Raw genomic sequence first — 20,145 nt, forward strand, 5'->3', positions numbered from 1 at the left:
ATGAATGATTACCTAATTGTGTAGGTAGAAAGGGAGCATTGAAATGTGTATATATATGCGGAATGGGAGTTGTTAATACCATATGGTAAATGATTTCAAATAAATCGAGATAATTTGGTTCGAATGTGGTTATAACTTTATTAAGACATATTGAATTTAAAAGAATTAAGTATTTTTCTTAAACTGCTTGAAATTCAAAATTCAAACAATAATTTATAAAAAATTATACCAATTCCCACGATGCATCATTTGGGAGATGAAAAATCCAAATGATCAGTTTGTGACGTTGTATATTCACTACAAGAAACTTAATCTTTAACGACCACTTCTTAACGAAGGGACATGAATCCGGTCATTATAAATGTTTTTCTAACGACAAATATTTTTCCCGTGGTTAAAGCTAATTTTTAGCTCCAAAATAATGAGGGGATAACATTTGGTCGTTAAAAATACAAATCCCGTCGTTTAATAAATTAATTGGCGGTACCTTTTCCCTCTTTTTCCCCAACCCCACTACCTCCTCTAAAAAAGAAACCATTACACTTCTTCAAAAAACACTTCTTCCCTAGAAACTACTGTCTGCTCTCATCCAGAACTGGCAATTGCTATCAAGAGTATATTTCTGGGAGAAGAAATAACTTATCGTCACCCCCGTCGGCATCAATTGCTCATCTTAGAGTTCCTTCTCATCAAGGTAAGGTTAAAAAATTATCTTTTTACATGTTAATTTTGGTCAAATCTGTAGGGTTGTGATTGCACTTGTACCAAAATGGATGTTGGATTTGCTTTGTTGAAGAAGAATCAGAATAATACCCTACGCATTTTCCGTCACAGCCAAAAAAAATACAGCGAAAAGATTTGCTTCTCAAATCTAAAAGTATGAGCAACCAAAGAAACTGAAAGAGCTTTAACTGCTTCAAAAACAAAGCTTGTGTGCAAATTTTAATGTGCCACTAATTAATAAGCTTAATTGGGATAAGAATTATAAAATCTAACAATGAGTATTGTAATTTGTAAGTGATACGAATCTTACCAGAGTTTCTATTAATTTGCCTTTGGTATTTATCCTTGAAATTGTCATTCCTTCTTTTATTTTCTTTTATCATTGTTAAATAACACTTTCAGGATTTTATAACTATCAAATTTGGGATGTCTTTGTTTTCCTAATACGCAAATTAGCTATTAATATCTTGGTTTACAAAATTCATTTATTTTCCAATTGGTTTCTAAAAATTTAGGCGAAGAAATCTCTTTGCCTGAAAGTTGTACAGTGGTGCTGAAGGTGGAAGTTTTATAGTAATTTGCATAGTGTTGGGTGCTACCATATAAAATATATCTATTGAGTTTTAAGTATCTATTTGGCGGGTTCGAGTTTTTATACAACAACAACAACATACCCAGTGAAATCTACATGTGGAGTCTGGGAAGGGTAGAGTGTACGCAAACAAGCCCCTACCTTCAGAGGTAGGAAGGTTGTTTCTGATAGACCCTCGACTCATAAAAAAAAAATCAGCGTGTTTAAGTTTTTGTATCACCAAATTATTGTGTTTCCAGCAATTTGTTGGAACAAATCGTTTGATGGTTTTTTATGCTTTGTTTAATTTTCTTTGTACAATTTGTTTTGGAGATCTTTTGTTTAGTAGTCAAGACTTATGAAAAACTTACATGCTATATGTTCTTTTTCCTCTTATCTTTTTGTCTATGTGGATAAGTTAAAGTTAAATAGAATTAGCATTTTTCGATGTCATAATTGGGCTAAATATAAAATGTGTATTTGTTTTTTACTCCATCAGCTATTTACAGTACCTACAAGGAAGAAATCAATGAAATTGGTAGTAACATAGGAAAGGGGAACACTTTTAGATGTTTGAACTTCTAAACTTTCTATCTATCTTGCTTTGTCTGCCTTTGAAGTGAATGGCTCAATTCTTTCAGTGTGCCCCTACAACGATGGATTATATTGTTCCTTGATTTTTACCTCAAACTTGGGAATTTCTTAAATCAATGAAAGTTCTTTTCTTTGTTCAGATTCATTATTTCGTATCAAAAGAAAAACGAAAGATCTTTACTTTGTATATAATCCCATGAGATAATTGTCTGGAGCTTGAATTTTAGATCTAAATTCTGCACCCTCTGATTTTTTGAATGAATTATATGGCTTACCTGGAAAGGTCGGGATCCGTTCATAATGTTGTATCATCACCTTGTGCATATCTCTTAGTATATTCTCTTTGCTAGATTTTACATTGCTGCATCTTTCTAAATCTGTCCCTTATATTCGTCAATCTGTTAAGGCCACACTAACTAGTTTTCATCATACTATTCCATCTATTTAATCTCTAGCGTGATTCACACGAATCCGAGGAGATTGTAGCTCGATGGCATCAAATTTCAACTGCAAAAGTTCGATAAATTGTTTTGTGACTAGAGAATTAGTAAGCATAATTAGATTAGGTGATCATTGAATTAAAAAAAAGGTTTGATATGAATACCTTGATATTATCCATTGCTAGATGTTTTATTTGAGATGCTCCTCGCGGTCGTCCTAATGTTGATAAATATAAAACTTCATTTCTGCAATTTCTACTCAAGACTAGTGAATTTGTCATTGATTTGAGGTGCAGCTTTAGGTCAGCCTGAATGGCCTTATGGCAGTATATAGTAGACCTTTTTCTACAAGGACTTGATAAATATAGCAAAAATTTAGGAAACATCAAAAGTTGGTCAATTATTCATTTCTTTCTTGTGTGCAGAACTATGCGCAACAAAATGTAAGAACGACTAATGCCTTTAAATATTGTTTTCTTAGAGTTACTCTGATGAGGCATCTATTTATGACATACATTTCACTTTTTCAGATAATATTTTGCTTGAATTGACGTGTATACTTTTGTAATGTTAATCTCCGACTTATTTAACTATCAAAGGTCTTTCAAGATTTTTGGGTTGATGCCTTTGCCGTCATCAATACTTGTTGGTGATAGATGTTCTTTCATTGTAAAGAGGTTACAGAATTATAGATGTTACTATTTCTTAAGTTTCATAAATCTTGAGGAGTGTTGAGTAGCACTAGCTTATTCAAAATATTTTTTATGTTGTCATGTCATACTATATCAAAGCCAGAACATCATTAAACTACTCTTGATTGTTGATTGTCTTTCTTCTTTCAGTAAGTCTTTTGAACATTTTTTTTGAATCAATAAGATATTTCTTTTGTGAGGAAGTAGTATTTTATGAAGATGGTGAGCCTAAGATAGATGGTGACCTGGAGACCTGAAGGTCTGACTTTTATCCCATGCAACACAAAATGGACTTCATTATTATGTATGATTTTCTTGTGACTTGTATTCTGTCTTTATTATATCTTTGTATAGTACTGCATTCGCACAGCTCCTCATGTCAGCTTCAAGAGGGTAGGAAATGACCTATACACAACTGTTACTATTATTCTGGTAATATTTTCTTTTCATCTACTAGAACTCTTGATTGATTCATTCAACATTCTGTGATTGAAAACTGAAGCTATTTTCTCTAGTTGTTTATTTAATATGATTGTTAAAAGAATCTTTATTCACATGCTTCTTTTATTAGCCTAATAATGTGAGTACCACCATCATTTAATATAAATTTTCTTTGCTTATTATTTTTCGTTTGCTCACATAGAGGATATGAGGTTCATTCGAAAGCACATCTTTTTCATGGTCATCCTTTATATTTTGCTTTTGGTAGGATTGTTTAAAAAAATCATCCTTTTTTGGAAGATGTTTACTTTCTTGTGTAAGATTTATTCATCATAAATCAATTTGGATCAAGAAACTTTATACCGTTATTGTACCTTAATATCTTGTACCGACTAATCTTATCTATAAGCTATTAATCTCACTTGTTCCATATGATTGGTTAGTTGTTATTTCTTAGTAAGAGTTTTGTTATCAGACTGACATGAACTTGTTCTTTAAACAGATCATGAATATGAAGTCTGAACAACCTATCCTCGAATAAAGTGCAAAGCAAGTTAAAGTATAAGAAGTTGATAAAGTTTTGTTAGGGGTGATCTAAAGATGTCTTATGTTCATATCTTTGGAATTCTATCCTCTCTTTCTAGGAGTTGATAAAAATAGTGTCATACAATTTGGATGGATACTTTTTTGGCAATGTAATGCTTTAGTTATTTGTATTGGCAGTGAAATTTGATATAGTTATTTTATTATTTGGTATATTTGGATGTGTGGAAGTATATGAAGTAATGATTCCTTTATGAAATTTTTGTAATTATATTTAATAGAATTTCCCATTTGCGAAAGAAAATTTTGTTGTCCAGTAGTTGAAAGTAATGGATAACTAACGAAAGGAACTTCGGTCGTTAAAAGCACCAATAACAACCAAATTAGTTGTTGTCATTCAATATTTTAATGACCGGATGATATATTAGCGAAACGAAAATCCTGTTGTTAAAAGCAAGATTAACGACCGGAATCTTTGCCGTCGCTAAAGGATCTTAACGACCGGATCTCAAATCTGATCATTAAGTTTTAACGACAGGGATTTTAGTGATCGGTGACGATCGGATTTTTTCCGGTTGTTATTGATATATAGCCAGATTTGGGCTTTTAACGACCGAATGTCCCTTCGCTGAAGGCCTTTTTTCTTGTAGTGATTTGAAGTATTCATGCAACGACTCGCTGGGTTGTTTGAGCGTTAAATCTCTTTTTTCTAAATGACCCTTTTTGTCTCTTTAATATAGTTTTCTTGACTTGCAGGAATGGGTGACACAATTCCTAAGGCTATTGGAGAAGAAAATTGATTTTTTGAAGTTCTTAAGTTATTGATATTGACAGGTTTGACCAAAGTCAATATTGGAGGTGTAATGACCCATTAAGTCATTTTGGCTATTTGACTGTTTTACCCCTATTTGACCCTTACCCTAAGCTTCATCATGATTTATTTGACTTGTGGGGGTAGGTGGCGCAAATCCTGAGGCAATCTGGTGTGATTTGAGTAAGAAAATGGAGTTGTTGGAAATTCTCAAGTGTTGAGTTACCCAAAGTTAACACCAGGGGTAAATGAGTCTTCTTGGAAGTTTCGCCAATTACATTAGTTCCGGGATGTCGATTATGACTTGGTTGAGTTGTTGGTTCGGTTTCCAAGGGGCTCGAGGGTATTTTGGTCATTTGGTTGGGAAACTAATTTTAGGCAGTTTGGGGTTGACCGGGTCAAGATGACCTCTAATGGAAATTCCGAGTGCGTGAGTGAGTTCATAGCGTGCTTTTTAGCTAAGATGTATATTTGGTTTGTTTTTGGGAGTTTCGGATAAGTCTCAAGATTTCGGGGTGAAGGATTAAAAACCAGAAAATCTGGTTTCAGCTATTGCTGGTGATGTTAATCGCGATCGTGATGCCACGTGGTGAGATCGCGAGCAGCTGATAATCTTGTAATCGCGGTCGCATGGCTTTTGCTACGATCGCGGTGGTTTATTTTTTCGTGTCCTCGCGATCGCGTGGATGGGTCATGTGATCGCTAAGGAGGGGTACCTGAGCAGATTCTAAAAAAACCCCATTTCATGATTTGACTCCTCATTCACATAATTATCTTTTAGGAGCTCGATTAGAGGTGATTTTGGGAGATTTTGCAACGTCCATCTATTGGGCAAGATTCTAACCCTTTCTTTACGATTATTCCATGGATTAGTAAGAGTTTTCATGTTAGGATTCATGATTTAAGAGTAAAAGATTGTGGGTTTTGAACCCTAGGCTTGAATTACACAACTCTTCAATTAAGCTTGAATTTATCGATGGTTTTGATTCATCTTTGCCATATAAACTCTATAAGTCATGAGTAAACTAATTTTGGACTAAATTTCCTATTTTGCCCTTCGTGGCTCAGAATCTTATTTTGGTGGCTATTGGGTTTAGAATTTAAGTATAGCATTATGGATATCGTTAGTCTCGTATTCTTACCTAGATATCGTATTTGAACAAATTGGGATCATTTGGAGGCTCTATGGAAATGCAAGGCTCCGTTGTGATTGTCGGACTCTAAATTCAGGCAAGTTAAGATCTTGACCTTATTTTAAAGTGTCGTGTTAGACTAATTGGTCTAAATAAAAGGAAGTAATAGGGTGATTAAGGGGTTTCAGATACTTATGAGGTGGCAAGCACTTATATCTAGTACTGGTGCCATGATAAGCGTATTTGCGTACTTTAAATTGTATAGTCTGATCTGAACACCATGCTTTTGGCATTAGCTGATAGCATAGATTGTTGAATGACTCGTGGTGGGCATGAGACCCCTTTATTTATTTCACCTATGCTTTCTACCTACCTTATACTTGCTTAAATGTTGTCATCACTATGAAATTCTCATTATAAAAGTGGAAAGAGTCTAAAGATTGAGTCTTTATTCCTTACATTGATTGTTGTTGTTTACATTTCATATTCATGCTTTCATAAGGTATTTCATGCATATTACACTTGAGGATGCATATGTTGGGTCCGAGGGAAATAATTCCGGACTGTTGGTACGGGTATATGGGTCGATTGGCCGAGTGATGCAGTTGATATGAGCCGATTGACTAGTGACCAGTAATGTGAGCCTAAGAATGGATAGATGATGTGATTGAGAGCCAATTAGGGCTAGGAAACCCGAAGGGAAATTTTCGGGTGGTATATGGACCTCGCGACTCCCCCATGGGTCGCGCTCCCTATTGAAGGAGAGTGTGTGTACCTGAGATGGAAAGGCCTTGCATTGCCTATCATTTGCATTTCTCATCATTTCTCCTATTTGTGTTGTTTGGTGTGTTTCACTAATATTGAGTTCTTGGACCGCTTGAATTAGATTCGTTGGACTATACTTGAGGGTTTAGATGCTATAACCGAGGCTTGTAACTTATGATTTCAATGATTAGCATATTTTTATGATTTTTATGGAGTACTAACCGCAGTTACATGTAGAAGTAGCATTCAGAAGATCAGTCGTCATCTCCATTTTAGGATAAAGTCAATCGACTATCTTTGTTAAGTATCTGTTGTTTCCGGTACTCACGCTACACTTGTTGCACCTTTTGGTGTGCCAATTTTTTCCCTGGTACCAGCGCTGTTCGCGAGACTACCGGTCGTTGAGGAGACCTTTTGGAGAGTTTGGGGTGAGCTACACGTAGCTCCGTAGCACCGGATTCTCTTCTATACTTACTTTTCTGTCCTTTTCATTAAGACAGTGTACTAAATAATTCTTCAGACATGTATTAGCATTTTTAGCAAGTTCTTTTACTAGTGACACTAGTCTTGGGGGGATCGTATTATTTCGGTATCTTTAAGGCTATAAAAGTTTTAAAGACTATTGACCTGTATGATGTCTTTCCACACTGATTTGCTAGAATGACTGTTTAATTGGGTTGTGAACTGTTACTCTCTAGAAATTTCACGTCGGTTGTGTTATAAGTAAACTAACGCAAGCCTAAAGTGGACATTAAGACCTTAAAAGGTTAACGAGGGTATTTAATCACTTTAAGTGTGTACCTTAAGGTTTCAGAGTTAAATGAATCGGCGGAAGTAAGTTCGTTGAGGGATTGGAAATTTGAGTTATGTTTTGGGAAGATTTCGTGTCATTTGAGTTATACATTTCTTAGCATTAACTTGATGGGGAGTTATAGGTCTCCTTATATGGTTAATGAAGTTTTACACAAGTGTTAAGAAGGTTCCATAAGGATTGGAGGTCAAACGAATCGAGAAGAATGCACTTTCGCAAAAATCGAAAATTTGGGGCCATATGCAGCCCCATACTCAGTATGTTGTGCAGCATATTGGCCGCAAACTCACCAAATTTGCTGGCCTCACTGCCCAACATCCTCCCCAAGTAAAGGAGGGGAGATGCAGCCGCAGAATCAGTATCTTTTGACCGCATCTCCACCGCAAGTTGAAGCAGGATGGAGAATTTAACACCTTTTTAAGTCCCAAAAGATCCCATTTTCATATCCACCTCCCACACTTATTTTCCAACATTATTAGAGAGTTATTAAAGGTTCCACAATATTCCAAAACCTTCCACACCATCTAGAGAGAAGATCAAACACCGAAACCTCAAGATAAATCCATAAAAGATGAGGGTTCTTGCTTCTCTTCAAAGTTATGATGAACTTGATCTTGGGAGAATTTGAGTGAGGTGAAGTTCTCCTATTATAAGGTATGTTATCCATCTTATTTATATGATTGAGTTGGTTTAAAGGTTTAGTAACTCTTGGAAAGGAAAAAAAATTATAGTGTAGAAGTCACAAAGTATTGAATTGAAGTTGATGACTATGAAGTGAATATGAAAGGGGATTTTTGATGGATTTGAGATTAAATTGAATATAATTCTTTGATTATGGTACTTTTATGGTTTTTTGGGAGTTTTTTTGGAAATTGGTGGAAGTTAATAAAATAGGGGATATGCTGCCCAAATTTCGCTAGCTCGTTAATTAAACTAGTTTGAACTGAAGAGTGTTTTCAAGACTTAACCTTAGTATGAATTCTCTTAGGTGTAGATTTGAGGGCTTGGGACAAGAACGTTAAGTAGTTAAGGAGACGTAAAGGTATGTTAAGGCTAACCCTTTCTTTCTTAAGGCATGATTCCTTTGCTGTTACCCTATACATGATATCCACAATATCCCTATTCCTAGAAATGCTATAGGCTCATGATTCTCAAGGTTCTTATGATATTGTTGATAAATGTTCTCCATGATGATGATGATAATGATAATGATGATGATGATGATTCCATTTCGAGAGATTCCAAAGCTCATAGTTGTTGATGTTCTTGTCATATTGTTGATCTTTCTCATATGATTATTGATTTTATTAATTGTAGTTGATTTCACCTTATGGTAATTGGTCTTTCAAAGTGAGATACAGTGATGATGATGATTCCATAAAAGAAATCGGAGGTTTACCGATCTTACGTCACTCTGATAGGGTTGTAACATTTTATTTGGGCTCTCATGCATGCTTTATATATATGTATGTATTTTCTCACACCGAGTCGCGCTATAGTCGGCCGGGTGCGGCATTTGGATGTGCATACCACTGCAGTGGGTACGTTATGATGTTACCTCGGATGCGGGATGATATGATAGATGGATCTTGCTGCACATTCCGCAGCACTAACACTTATATTATATATGTATGAAAAATGTTTTTAAAAGGCTAAGCATGCATGATATCCGCCTCAAGAGGCAGACAGATGTACAGGTTATCTCTCTTATCTCATGCTTTCTCATATTCTTGGTATGTTGTTTTTTATGCCTTACATACTCAATACATTATTCGTACTGACGTCCTTTTTATTGTGGATGCTGCGTTCATGCCCGCAGGTAGGCAGGGGGACGGATCAGATCCCTTGTTGCTTCATCAGCGATTGCACATGAGCGCTCCATTTGTTTCGGAGTTGTAGTCTGGTGGTATTATTCTTTTTTGTGCATTTGGGCACGACGGGATCCTGTCCGGGCTTTATGATGTTATGCACTCCTTCTAGAGGCTCGTAAACAGGTGTATATCGCAGAAGTTCTGTAACCTCATCGGTTCATATTTTTGTATATCATTTTTTCTAGACTTGTCGGGTTGTACATATGGGCATAGTTGAAGATATGTATATAGACGTGCCTTTATTTTGTGGAGTCATGCCCTTACAGATTGTGATAATTATGAGTAATCTTGTGTCCCACCTAGATATGAATATGAGCAGCATGTTAAGAGGTGCTCGGTAGGTCAGCTCCAGGTACCCGTCATGGCCCTCCGGTTGGGTCGTGACAAAAGTGGTATTAGAGCAGTTCGTCCTAGGGTGTGTCTACGAGCTGTGTCCAGTAGAGTCTTGTTTATGAGTGTGAAGCACGCCACACTTATAAATAGGAGGCTGCGGAGCATTTAGGAATGATTGACCTTTCTTTCTCATCTTAGATGGTGCGATAGAGCCCTGTTATATGAGTTCCTTTTTTCCTAACCGTGTGTTATGATTTCAGCGATGCCTATGAAGAGAAGAGCCACAGTGTCCAGAAGTGCAAGTCAGCGGCAGGTAGGAGGGGCGGGTGGTACTGTCTACAGACGTGGAGGAGGGCGAGTCCCAGAATGAGGTTCTATATCGGTCCTCCCATACTCTACCCGCTTCAGTGGAGCATAGAGGAGCCTCAGCTCCAGCTCCAGCACCCCCAGCTCCTCTAGCGGATGCCTCAAGCTAGGAGATGAGGGAGGCATTCGATTCTTGACCGATTAGTAGCGGCTCGAGGCTCGACGACGAGTGCGGGTCATCTTTGTCATTTTGTTACCGCCAGAGTTCGTGATTTCATTAGTTTAGACCCTCCAAAATCTGTGGGTAAAAACAAGACGAGGACCCATAGAATTTCATAAATGAGATGTTAAGGACATTGCGGGTAATGCGTACTTCGATGTTGTTGAGTCGGTAGAGTTGGCCTCTTATAGATTGCGAGATATGGCTGTTCATTGGTATAGTACTTGGGTGTCTTCTAGAGGGATAAATGCACCTCCACTGGTATGGCAAGAGTTTATAGATGCTTTCCTCTGATACTATTGACCTCCAGAGGTTCGACAGGCCAGAGCTGATAGATTCCTGAACCTCAGATAAGCGAACATGAGTGTTGGGGAATATAGCCTTCATTTTAATTCTTTAGCTAGGCATACTCCAGCTATGGTAGTTGATATGGGAGATCACGTCCACCGGTTTGTGAGTGGTTTGGGAACCCATTTGATTGATTATTGTTTGACGGCCTCACTTCAGGATGGTATGGATATTTCTCGCATTCAGGCCCACGCCCAAAATCTTGAAAAGCGACAGCAACAATGGAGGAGTGAGCGTGAGTATGATAGGAGCTATAGTAAGAAGGCCAGATCTTTAGGTGCTATTAGTGAGTTCAAAGGGGGTCAAAGGCAGCAGTATTCTAGAGACTCCGACCATTAGCAGATAGTGCACCTCCTCGATTTGCAGGCAAGAGATTTGATTGACCTATTTATTCCGGACCCGGTCAGAGTTCCAGAGCCTCGGGGTCCGAGTATAGGGGTGACTCAGGTCAGGTGAGGCCACCTTTATAACGATGTACTCACTGTGGTAAGTTGCATACTGAACAGTGTTGTTCAGCTACGGATGCTTGTTATTCCTACGGCTAGACAGGCCATATGATGCGCGGATGTCCATCAAGAGGTGGTAGAGGCATGGTTTAGCCCACGAGATCAGCAGTTGGTTCTTCATCATCTGTTCGCCCTTTGGGGTAAGGCTCACAGACACCGACAGGCCGTGGTAGAGGTAGAGAGGAAGCATCTAGTTTGAGCGGTCCTCAGAACCGCATCTATGCACTAGCTAGGTGACAGGATCTCAAGTCTTCACTTGATGTGGTTACAGGTATATTATCAGTATCTTCTCACGACGTATATGCATTGACTGATCCAGGTTCTACATTGTAGGTCGGTTTTGGGTGAAACCTGAATCAATTAAACCTTTTGAAGTGTCTACACCCGTTGGTGACCTAGTGATAGTGTCACAGCCCACCCTTGGTAAGGCGTGATTGGCACCTGGCAACTTACAGGAACCGAGCGAACCAACTTATAACATACATCCTTCGTGTCTCAAATGGAAATAATAAGATCATGCATAAGTAAATGTACAATGGACCCATGATACCAACATAACAACTGACATAATACAACTATGTTGTACACAGGAACTGTGTGCAAAGCCTCTATGAACATGACTAAAGTATATAAGTCAAGACAGGGCCCCCGACATACCCTCTTGTCACAAAAAAAAACATATACAACTCAGACTCGGCAATGCTCCAAGAAGAAGTGGAGCGCACCAATCAAAACTGGTACCTGAAGGCAGCCTACGATGAAAGATCCTCGTCTCGTCTATCTACACCTGCGGGCATGAATGCAGCGTCCACAAGAAGGGACGTCAGTACGAACAATGTACTAGTATGTAAGGCATGAATAGTAGTATGTTATCAGAATGAAGATAACATAAGATAAAGTAAGTAATTATACCTCGTACTCTTCTTAAGATCTCTGCCACGTAAATTAAGTTGTCTATAGGAAAAACATTTTATACACATCCATACACAATATACACATATTTGCATTCACATACATTAACTATACATACATCTGTCACATCCGTGCCCGGCCCTGTCGGGACTAGGTGTCATCCATACCCGGCCCTTTCGGGACGTGGTGTCATCCGTACCCGGCCCTTTCGGGACTCGGTGTTATCCCCAACTGATCAGTGGGATGCAATGCATACATACATACATATACATAAAAATACATAAATGAAATCAACATCATCATTAGCATTATCGTTATCACTATATCCTTCCTTAGAAGATCAACTATCTTAAGGTAAAGTCGACGATGTCATGGGAGTCTCGAGAATCATGAACTTAAATAGCATTAGAAATAGAATCGTCATCGCTATATCTCACCTCGAAAGAACAAGAATTATGAGGCGAGATCAATCACAAAGAATAGTCTCAAAGATCATGAATAAGCTCAATAATATCTTAAGGATCATGAGATTCATAGGCTTCTAGCATTTGTGGAGGCAAGGATATTATGGATATGGTAGAAAGGTTTATAATAAGGAATCATGCCTTTAGAAAGAAAGGGTTTAGCCTTAACATACCTTTTTGGTCGCCTTAACTTTAGCTACTCAACGCTTGTCCTCTCAGGCTCGTAAATTTATATTCAAGAAAATTTATACTATTGTTAGACTTACCTTTATACGCTTGTCTTAGTTCTTCAAATAAATCCATTTAGAATCTGCCGAAATTCGGGCAGCACCTCCCCTATTTATATGCCTAGCCCGAAATCACAATACCAACAAAACAACAACTACAACAGCACCAACATCAACAACATCATCATCAATACCAAAATATTCCATAAAACATCCCACGCGATGTTTGTCCAATTTCTCAACCAACAACTTTAGTATACAACCATTTCATCACTCTATCTTCGTAAATAAACCAAAAGTAATATTAATAAGGTGAGATTCATACCTTATTTTTGTTAAAACAGCGATATCTTCAATATCCACCTTGAATCCACCGCAAAACCATACTAGAATCACATCAATGCATTCATCCGAGCTTCGATTAATACTCCATGCACTTGAAAATTGCTTACTTTTGATTCCCTCACTCCCTCTTCAAATTTTGTAGAATTTTCTGGGCAAATCTGGTGAAAAAAAGGGGTTTTTACCCTTTATATAGGGGTCAAATTTGGGTCGGGGTCACTGTAGCAATTTCGTAGCGATCTTGTAGTAAGTCGGTCGTAGCGATCTTTGTAGCACGCGTTTCTCGCTTTGTCGGCCGAACTCGTAACGTCCATAATTCTCCACTCCAATGTCCTATCGACGAGCAGTTTATTGCATTGGAAACTAGACTCGACGAACTTCATTTTAGGCTTTTGAAACACCTTAAAACTCTTAATATACTAGGAGATATACGCCTCCAACTTTGACCTAAAATTCTATCCAAAATTCTGTCAAATTTTTCCAAATTTTCGACAAATTTATTTTCTTCGATTTGCTTTGCCCCGAATTTCCCATAGCTTATTATATGAGCGTAAACCGTCATGACCATAGGATTACTTCGTATAATATCATATATCCTTGAAGGGAACTCCAGTATCCATACTTAGAATGTCCAAAACTTATAAATTTTCACGTACGAAACTACGGGGTGTAACAGATAGCTAGACGGATGTATAGAAATTGTGTGGTTGTAGTTTGTAACCGCCATACCATGGCGGATTTCATTGAGTTAAATATGGTAGATTTTGATGTTATTATGGGTATGGATTGGTTGGCCTCTTGTTATGCCAATGTTAATTGTAGAACGAAAATGGTTCGTTTTCAGTTTCCGGGAGAACCAGTTCTAGAGTGGAAGAGTAATACAGCATTTCCGAGTGATAGGTTTATTTCCTATCTTAAGGCAAGGAAGATGATTGCTAAAGGTTGTATTTATTATTTAGTTTGGGTTCAAGCTACAGAAGCAAAGTCGCCGACTCTTCAGTCTGTCCCAGTTGTTAATGAGTTTTCGGATGTATTCCTAGACGAACTTCCAAGTCTTCCACCAAAACGGGAGATTGAATTTGCCATCAATGGGCTACTGGCTACTAAGCCAATATCTATTCCTCCTTATAGAATGGCACCTGCGAAATTAAGAGAGTTAAAGGAGTACTTAAAAGATTTGCTCGAGAAAGGCTTTATCAGGCCTAGTTCATCGCTGTGGGAAGCACCAGTGTTTTTTATAAGAAATAAAGATGGCTCCTTACGGATATATATCGACTACAAGCAGTTGAATAAAGTGACGATAAAGAACAAGTATCCCCTCCCAAGAATCGATGATTTATTTGATGAGTTTCAGGGTGCCAATAGTTCTCAAAGATAGACTTGAGATCGGGATACCACCAGGTGAGAGCTAAGGAGAAGATATTCTGAAAACGGCCTTTAGAACCAGATATGGTGATTTCGAGTTTGGGGTAATGTCGTTCGGGTTGACTAACGCACCACCGGCATTTATGGATTTAATGAATAGTGTATTCAGGCCTTTCCTAGATTCATTTGTGATTGTGTTTATCGATGACATCCTGGTATATTCTCGATCCGAGGAAGAGCATGTAGATCATTTATGTGTTGTCCTTAGAATTCGTCAGGGCCGGAAGTTATATGCGAAATTCTCTAAATGTGAGTTTTGGTTTAATTCTGTGACTTTTCTAGGGCACATTATTTCAGCTGATGGTATTCAGGTGGATACCCAACAGATTCTGAAGTTCATAGTTTTTTGGGTTTGGCCAGTTATTATCAAAGATTTGTAGAAGGTTTTTCCTCCATCTCTACACCAGTGACAAAGTTGACTCAGAAATCAGCTAAATTTCAATGGACAGATGCTTGTGAGCGTAGTTTCCAGGAGTTGAAGGACAAATTGACTTCGGCCTCGGTTCTGACACTTCCAGAAGGATCGGAAGGTTATGTTATTTATTGTGATGCTTCAGGTGTTGGACTAGGTTGTGTATTGATGTAGCACGGTAAAGTTATTGCTTATCTTTTAAGAAGCGGTGTGAAAACATGACGAGAACTATCCGACCCACATGATCTAGAGTTGGGCTAACGATGACATTCATGTATTGAATATGTAGAGGCACTATTTGTATGGCGTTCATGTTGATATTTACACAGACCACAAGAGTCTCCAGTATACTTTCAAGCAGAAGGAGTTGAATTTGTGACAAAGGCGATGGTTAGAACCATTGAAAGATTATGAGGTTAGCATCTTGTATCATCCAGGGAAAGCGAACGTCGTAGTCGATGCTCTTAGCCGTAGATCCATGGGTAGCTTATGGGATATCCAACCGGAAAAGAGGGAGTTCGCTCGTGATCTTCAGCAACTAGCTAGTTTAGGAGTTCGATTAATGGACTCAGGTAACACGGGAGTTACTATTTGGAATCCAGCTGCTTCGTCTTTAGTAGTTGAGGTGAAAGAGCGCCAGTATGAAGATCCATGGTAGTCCATTATAAAGATACATTCCTTCAGAAGAAGAAGTCACCATTAGACATTTTTGTAAATGGAATTCTTAGATATCGAGGCAGATTATGTGTTCCTGATGTTGCAGGGTTACGTCGCCAGATTTTGAGGGAAACCCGTTGTTCCCGTTATTCTGTTCATCTGGGAGCGACAAAGATGTATCATGATATTAAGTCAATTTATTGGTGTGATGGAATGAAGAAAGATATAGCAGAGTTCGTAACTCAATATCCCAATTGTCAGCAGGTAAAGATCGAGCATCAGAAGCCTAGAGAATTACTACAAGCTATGGAGATTCCGACTTGGAAGTGGGAAGTAATTAATATGGATTTCATTGCAGGCTTACCTCGTTCTCTGCGTAAGTATGATTCCATATGGGTAATTGTGGATAGACTTACGAATTTAGCTCATTTTCTGCCTGTCAGGACTACGTACTCAGCTGAAGATTATGCAAAGGTCTATATAAAGGAAATAGTATGGCTCCATGGTGTTCCGGTATCCATTATCTCAGATAGAGGTATGCAGTTTACATCTAATTTCTAGAAGTTTTTCCAACAGGGTTTGGGGACTCAGGTGAGTCTTAGTACAACATTTTATCCCCGGACTAATGGACAAGCTGAACGTACCATTTAGACTCTCAAGGATATGCTACGGGCATGTGTGTTAGACTTTGGTGGCAGTTGGGATGATCATTTGTCACTCACTGAGTTTGCTTATAATAATAGTTATCATTCTAGTATCCAGATAGCCCGTATGAAGCTTTATATAGGCGGAAGCGTAGATCACCAATTGGATGGTTCGAAGTAGGTCAGACTAAGTTAGTGGGGCCAGATTTGATCCAGCAAGCAGTGGAGAAGGTCAAGCTTGTTTAGGATGGATTATTTACAGCGCAGAGTCGTCAGAAGTCTTATGCGGATAATCGCCGATGGAACTTAGAGTTCCAAGTTGATGACTGGGTATTCTTGAAGGTGTCACCTATAAAAGGTGTGATGAGATTTGGTAAGAAGGGTAAGCTTAGTCCTTGGTATGTTGGGCCTTACAGGATTGTACGCAAGGTAGGCCAGGTGGCTTATGAGTTAGATCTACCTTTCATCCGATTTTCCATGTATCAATGCTTCGCAAGTGCATTGGAGATCCTCCAAGAGTTGTACCCGTAGATGATGTTCAAGTTACCGAGCAATTATCCTACAAAGAAGTTCCCATTACTATCTTAGATAGATAAGTTCGGAGATTGAGGACTAAAGAGGTAGCTTCAGTTAAAGTTCTAAGGAGAAACAATAATAGGGAAGAAATGACTTGGGAAGCAGAAGAAAATATGAAGTCCAGGTATCCATATTTGTTTCCACCCCCGGAGGAAGCCACCATTGTCTCCAGGTGCGTAATGCTTTCTTTTATGATTTCTTGGTCCTGTGGGGCCATTATTGTTATTGTTGTTGTTGCCCTGTGAGGCATTTTATATTTTGGGTTGTTGTTACAGGATTGTGGTGTTATAGTTATAGGGGAAACAATGGAAAAACTTTTGTAAAATCCCCAAGGGTCTAACATTTGAGGACGAATGTTCTTAAGGGGGGAAGAATGTTATACTTTGGAAATTTCGCGTCGGTTGTATTACAAGTAAACTAACGCAAGACTAAAGTGGAAATTAATCCCTTACAAGGTTAAGAAGGGTATTTAATAACTTTAAGTGTGTACCTTAAGGTTTCGGAGTTAAATGAATCCGCAGAAGTAAGTTCGTTGAGAGATTGGAAATTTGAGTTATGTTTTGAGAAGATTTCGGGGTCATTTGATTTATAGATTGCTTAGAATTAACTTTATGGGGAGTTATAGGGCTCCCTATATGGTTAATGAAGTTTTATACAAGTGCCAAGAAGGTTCCATAAGGATTGGAGGTCAAAAGAATCGAGTAGAACGCATTTTCGCGAAAATCAAAAATTTGGGGCCATATGCGGCTGCATACTCAGTATCTTTGTGTAGAATATTGTACGTAAACTCACCAAATTTTCTGGGCTCACTTCCCAACATCTTCCCCACTGAAAGGAGGGGAGATGTGGCCACATACTCAGTATCTTTGAGCCGCATCTCCACCACAAGTTGAAGCGGGAGGGCGAATTTGCACACCTTTTTAAGTCCCAAAAGATCCCATTTTCATATCCACATCCCACACTTATTTCACCACATTATTAGAGAGTTCTTGAGATTTCTTGAAGGTCCCAAAATACTCCAAAACCTTCCACACCATCAAGAAAGAAGATCAAACACCAAAACCTCAAGATAAATCCATGGAAGATGATGGTTCTTGCTTCTCTTCAAAGTTGTGATGAACTTGATCTTGGGAGAAGTTGAGTGAGGTGAAGTTCTCCTATTATAAGGTATGTTCTCCATATTATTTATATGATTGATTTGGTTTAAAGGTATATCAACTCTTGGAAAGGAAAAGAATTAAAGTGGAGAAGTCACAAAGTATTGAATTGAAGTTGATGACTATGAACTGAATTTGAAAGGGGATTTTGGATGGATTTGAGATTAAATTGAATTTAATTCTTTCATTATGGTATTGCTACAGTTATTTGGGAGTTTTTTTTGGAAATTTATGGAAGTTGATAAAATAGGGGAAATCTTTGCCCAAATTTCGGTAGCTCGTTAATTACACTAGTTTGAACTTAAGAGTGTTTTCAAGACTTAACCTTAGTGTGAATTCTCTTGAATGTAGATTTTCGGGCTTAGGAAGAGAACGTTAAGAAGTTAAGGAGACGTAAAGGTATGTTAAGGCTAACCCTTTCTTTCTTAAGGCATGATTCCTTTGTTGTGACCCCATACATGATATCCATAATATCCCTATTCCCAGAAATGCTATAGGCTCATGATTCTCAAGGTTCTTATGATATTGTTAATAAATGTTCTCCATGATGATGATGATAATGATGATGACGAATATGATTCCATTTCTAGAGATTCCAAAGCTCATAGTTCTTGACGTTCTTGTGATATTGTTGAATATTTCTCATATGATTATTGATTTTATTAATTGTTGTTGATCTCACCTTATGGTAGTTGTTCTTTCAAGGTGATATATAGCGATGATGATGATAGCATAGTAGAAATTAGAGGCTTACCGACCTTACGTCACTCCAATAGGGTTGTAACGTTTTATTTGGGCTCTCATGCATGCTTTATATATATGTATGTATTTTCTCACACCGAGCTGCGCTATAGTCGGTCGGGTATGGCATATAGATGTGCACACCACTGCAGTGGGTAAGTTATGATGTTACCCTGGACGCGGGATGATATGATATATGGATCGGGCTGCACGTTCCGCAACACTAACACTTATATTATATGTGTATGAAAAATGTTTTAAAAGGCTAAGCATGCATGATATCCACCTTAAGAGGCCGACAGATGTACATGTTATCTCTCTTACCTCATGCTTTCTCATATTCTTATTATGTTATTTTTCGTGCCTTATATACTCAGTACATTATTCGTACTGACGTCCTTTTTCTTATAGACGTTGCGTTCATGCCCACAGGTAGGCAGGGGGGCGGATCAGATCCCTAGGTGATTCATCAGCGATTGCACAACAGTGCTCCATTTGTTTCAGAGCTGCAGTCTAGTGGTATTATTTTTTGCGTACACATTTGGGCACGATGGGGTCCTATCCCGTCTTTATGATTTTATGCACTCCTTGTAGAGGCTCCTAGACAGGTGCATATAGTAGATGCTCTGTAACCTTATCGGTTTATTTTTTTGTATATCATTTTTGGCAGCCTTGTCGGCTTGTACATATGGGCATAATTGAAGATGTGTCTATAGGCGTCCTTTTATTTTGTGGAATCATGCCCTTACAGATTATGATATTTATGTGTAATCTTGTGGCCCACCTAGATATGAATATGAGGAGCATGTTCAGAGGTGCTTGGTAGGTTAGCTCCGAGTGCCCGTCATGGCCCTCCGGTTGGATCGTGCCATGAATGGCTTACTGACTCGAGCGAGTTAGTGCCTTCACAGCATACAAACTGGGTTGTGACAAATTGGTAGCGATCTCACAAGTACAAGCATAATGTCTAGTAGAGTCTTAAGTATCGGTACGATGAGCTCCATATCTATCTTCGAGAGGCTATAGCACATCTAGGAAAACTCTAATCTTTCATTCCTTATAGTGCGTACTTGATTTCATTGAATACTAAGAGTTTCATTGTTCCATTCTCTCGCAAATGGTGAGGAGACGATCAGCCACAGATGAAGACCAGGAACTCGCACCCATACCCACTGCCCCGGTTGCTCGGGAGCCAAGGGACACAGTAGAGGGCGAGGCAGAGCTAGAGCCCGTACTGCTACACCTACCAGAGGTTGAGCACTAGCTGCTGCTCAGGCCCATTCTAGGGATGTGACTCGGGACCCAGAGGAGATGCCAGAGAAGGAGCCAGTTCAGGCGGATGAGGTTGGACATACACAGGCACCAACAGGATTCATTGCTACTCCTATTTTTCAAGACACCTTGGTGCGTATCTTGAGCTTCTTTAAGGGTATAGCCCAGGCGGGCATAATACCAGCTACTCCAGAGAGTTATCCGACTA

General features: G+C 38.5%; 1 long non-coding RNA gene across 3 annotated transcripts; it reads left to right on the top strand.

Annotated features, from left to right (window-relative positions):
* The first annotated feature begins 467 nt into the window (after window positions 1–467).
* On the top strand, window positions 468–4,332 carry LOC132059637 (uncharacterized). Of its 3 annotated transcripts, none has more exons than XR_009415685.1 (4): window positions 468–2,435; window positions 3,228–3,279; window positions 3,375–3,452; window positions 3,964–4,332. It is a non-coding gene; the product is annotated as an uncharacterized LOC132059637 (long non-coding RNA). The 3 variants fall into 3 exon arrangements; XR_009415683.1 differs by having other exon boundaries at window positions 469–2,435; window positions 3,205–3,279; window positions 3,964–4,330; XR_009415684.1 differs by having other exon boundaries at window positions 475–694; window positions 3,205–3,279; window positions 3,964–4,325.
* The last annotated feature ends 15,813 nt before the right edge of the window (window positions 4,333–20,145 follow it).

The sequence above is a fragment of the Lycium ferocissimum genome, chromosome 6, assembly GCF_029784015.1.
Source record: "Lycium ferocissimum isolate CSIRO_LF1 chromosome 6, AGI_CSIRO_Lferr_CH_V1, whole genome shotgun sequence".
Taxonomy (NCBI): Eukaryota; Viridiplantae; Streptophyta; class Magnoliopsida; order Solanales; family Solanaceae; genus Lycium; species Lycium ferocissimum.